Here is a 4,310-nt window from a genome sequence, read left to right on the forward strand (position 1 = left end):
AAAATCTCTTTCAACGCGAATAACCCGAATTGGCCCTGACGACTCTGTTGATATTGGTTTGGTTTTTATTTGCGAAAGTGAAGGAGGGAAATATTTTTGCTTTTGTTTTCACACATAAATTGACAATTGCATATGAAAACTCGCGTAGGTGCGAACAGCCTTAAAAATCTCTTTTACTTGTGTCAGGGCCAATACCTGCACGGAGAAAAAAGATTGGTAAAAACAACCAAATTTCATGTTAACTCAAACAGATTCTTAGTTTTAAACAGCGACAAACAAACTTTTGGGTAACATCACCATAGCGGCTGTTTGAAATAAATAAATTATTCGTTTTATAATAAACTAGCAAGTGCAGATTGTTTCAACAAAATACATGGTTGATCCAAACAAAAAAAGTTTATATTTTTGACCACCGTTAACTACAAATAAAAACTATGGTAGTTTTAACCGAAGCGTTTTTTAAGAAAACAAAATTTGGTTGGAAATAATCAATTTTGTTGTTTATAATTGACATTTTTTTGTTAATAATAACCAAAATTTTTGATTATTTTGAACAAAGTTTTGCTTATTTTTATTTCTCAACATTTTTCATATTGAAACTTCTCATCGTGCAATTTTCAAAATATTTATTCATATCCTAATCATTACATCTTCCATATCTATATTGACATTGTAATAATTGCACATACGTGAATATTCCGCAATGTTTGATCTGTTGTGCAAAACGTTTATGTTTGCTACATTAGATTTATGCTTCTCTATATTACATAATACTGTATTCGTTGACTGTAATACAATTTTAGTAAGTTTTTGTAGGAACAATGCTTTTACAAACTCTTACCCACGAACTTCTGAACAACTTCCGTTGATACTTTGATCGACTGTAGCAATTGTATAATTTCATTGTCAGCCCAGTGAATGAATCGCAAATAGGCATCCAAATATTCTATGTCAAGATTCTGATTGTTACTGATATCATCATGTTTTGGAACATCCGATGGAAACGATTCTGACATTGTGCAAGACTGCGTAACTGCAGAACAGTAGATGATTTGAGAAAAAGAAACAAGCTCGCAGAGAAAAAAAAAACTTACCCCACTGATGATGTCGATATCTGGTTTTATCCGTGTAGTTAAATGTAGTAGTATTGAGCCCGGGCAGGATTTTTTTACACTCACCACAAGTCGCTGTGAAAAGACAGGAAAAACCGAAAAACACGTTGAGTTATGACAGATAGAGATGGACGATATTAAGATCGTAAATTTTGGAATCGATTTTTTTTTCAAGATATCGAGTTTTTTAGTATCGGTAACTTACAAAGCCAAATGAAAACAAACAACAATGACGGTTTGTTTTATTCTGAAAAAAGATATTATTTACAACAGATTGTATTAAAATTAATTGTTGTATTAAAATTAATTTCAATTCAAAATAAACAAATTCTTAGGTAATAACAATAAACATTCTATATCGATTCAACAAAAACTGTGCACTTAATTTGAAACGGCTGATTAGATTAGTTTCAAACTAGAATAATAATTTGTAATCATACAATCCTAATTTGAAGCAACAATATTTTTTCGTTCATACATCAACCAAAAATATGTTGAAAACAAACCAGTTAGTTTTTCCTCCGTGTGGTATCGAAGTTCATTGAAGTATCGCGATACCAAAGTATCGATCCTTTCGTCAGTATCGCCCATCCCTACCGACTATACCTTGCCTCAAAGTTCAAACGCTGACGTCTCCGCAGATTCCTTTCTGGAGCGTAGAGATTGAATTCCGCGAGAATAGCGGGTGAATCAATTTCATTTTTCAGAACCTTCGCAACAAAGATAATTTCTTGATTTGGTTGTTATTGATTGGGGATGGTGGGATATAAATCGATATGATGTTGAGTGGACTGTCAGTGGTGTTTATGATTTGTAGGGCTATTGCTTCTATCGGTTGGATGTCTGAGAGTTTAATTTCTTTGGACATTATTTCGTGTTTGACTAAGATTGCTACACCACCATATCCTTGGTCTCTGCTTCTTTTAATGAATTTATATCCAGGGAAATTGAATGTTTCATCTGGTTTTATCCAGATTTCTGATAACGTGGCTATATCTATGTCGTGTTTATGAAGTAGATTCATGAGTAGTGAACGATTTGCTGGGGGTCTTATGCTATTAATGTTATTTTGAAGTGTGTTCAAGTTCCGTGTGTTAGCCATTATTATTTATAGGATCAGGGATTTGTTCTGTATTTGGGCTCATTAGGTGTGTTAATTCTTCCCCTATATTTATGAGTAGTAGGTCGTTATCTGTTGCTCTGTTCGGGTTGTTTCTGTCTGCCGTGTGTTCAATGTTAATCAAACTTCTCGGCTTTATAGAAAAAACAGGAACTAAAACTATTATTGCAGGTGACTTTAATGCACACCACCCAGTGTGGAATAACACAAACAAGTACTGCCCTCGAGGGGACTTATTGATGGAATTGCTAGAAGACAGAGATTTAATTATAATGAATGGCGGAAACCCCACGATGATCAGACCACCTGACACAACACCATCTGCTATAGACCTAACAATCGTCTCTTCTACTTTAGCATATAAAACCGAATGGTCAGTTCTGAACAACGAAATTAGTGGGGATCACAAAATAATAATCTTCAATATACAAAACGAAGCCACTCTATATCACTATGACATATACCAAATAGACAAGATAAAAGCAATAGAAAATCTAAACCAAATTGCCCCAACAGAAATACATTCACCCGAAAAACTATCAGAAATTTTTTGTAATAAAATCAATGAAACAAAATACAAAACAAATCTCAAACACCGCCCCAAAACATGGTGGACGGCCAAAATAGCATCGCTGTTAAAAGAGAAAAATAATCACTTGAAAAATAATACTACGAACCTAACGATGGAAAACTATTTGAAATTCAAGAGAACTAGAACTATTTTGAAAGCAGAAATAGACGAGAAAAAAGAAAAAAATACAATGAACTCACAGATCTTCTCACACCAGACATGAACATAAAACAAAAATGGACAACAATTAAAATGGTAAGCGGTAGTTTTCCTAAAAAGAATAACCTAACTTTCCTTAACAATAAACAACTAGCTGATAAGTTTATGGATCTGAACTTCCCTCAAACCTCAAACCAATTCAACTACAGCCCAATTTCAAAATCCAACACAATCAAAATTTTCGTTAACGAATACAAGATACCTTAATATCCAAAAAAGACAGATCAGCACCTGGCCCAGAAAATATATCTTATTATTTACTCAAAAGACTCAAACCAGAACTGATACAAATGATAAATAAAATGTGCAACCAAGTCCTAACAACTAAAATAATACCAGAAAGTTGGGATACCATTAAAATCACACCAATCCTCAAACCAGGAAAAGATGAAAATAAACCAGATTATCATAGACCGATCTGCCTTATCCCTGTATTCTTTAAAACTATAAATATCAAAATAAAAAAAGAAATGGTAAATTTCATAGAAACCAATAATGTTCTTCTTAAATACTCCTTCGGCTTCAGGCGCAGGGTTTCAGCGATCAGTTGCGTCAATGTATTAACATCCAAGATCAATTTGACTAAAAATAAAAAACAATACGCAATCTGTACGTTCTTCGACCTGACAAAAGCATTCGACAATGGAAACGTAGAAAAACCCTTGAAAATTTTGAAGGAAAAACAATTCCCACCTGAAATGATTGATTGGTTATACGCATATCTCAATAAAAGAAAAGTTGAACTCTTGATGAACGACGGCACAATAATTAAAAGAACGACGCAAAAAGGACTGCCTCAAGGTTGTCCCATTTCCCCAATCCTCTTCAACATCTACACGACTAAACTACACGAAATAACTGAAGATGGTACACTGATACAGTTAATTAAACAACTTAATTGAAACACAAAACAAAATGAATGATATTCTTAACATAATAGACGAAACAGTTGATGCACTAGACCTAAAAATAAACCCAACAAAATCCGCAGCAATAGTATTTTCAAAAAACTACTCAGACAACATAATTATTAGAATCAAAGACGAACAAATCGAAATAGTTCCTTACCATAAATATCTTGGAATTTGGATAGACCAAGAACTCAACTATAAAACACATATAGCATACACGGTTGCCAAAGCAAAAAAGAAAATAAATATTCTTAAAATGTTGAGCAGAAAAAAGGGAAGAAGCCACCCCAAAACATTACTGCAAATCCATAAATCAATAGTAAGATCTCAATTAGACTATGGCATTTCAATCTACTCAGCAGCATCTTAAACAGACT

General features: G+C 33.3%; 1 long non-coding RNA gene across 1 annotated transcript; it reads right to left on the reverse strand.

Annotated features, from left to right (window-relative positions):
• Positions 1-650: 650 nt before the first annotated feature.
• On the reverse strand, positions 651-1,223 carry LOC129718700 (uncharacterized). The gene is made up of 3 exons (XR_008727013.1): positions 1,095-1,223; positions 842-1,033; positions 651-786 (listed from the first exon to the last, which is right to left on the reverse strand). It is a non-coding gene; the product is annotated as an uncharacterized LOC129718700 (long non-coding RNA).
• Positions 1,224-4,310: the final 3,087 nt, after the last annotated feature.

Source organism: Wyeomyia smithii, chromosome 1, assembly GCF_029784165.1.
Source record: "Wyeomyia smithii strain HCP4-BCI-WySm-NY-G18 chromosome 1, ASM2978416v1, whole genome shotgun sequence".
Lineage (NCBI taxonomy): Eukaryota > Metazoa > Arthropoda > Insecta > Diptera > Culicidae > Wyeomyia > Wyeomyia smithii.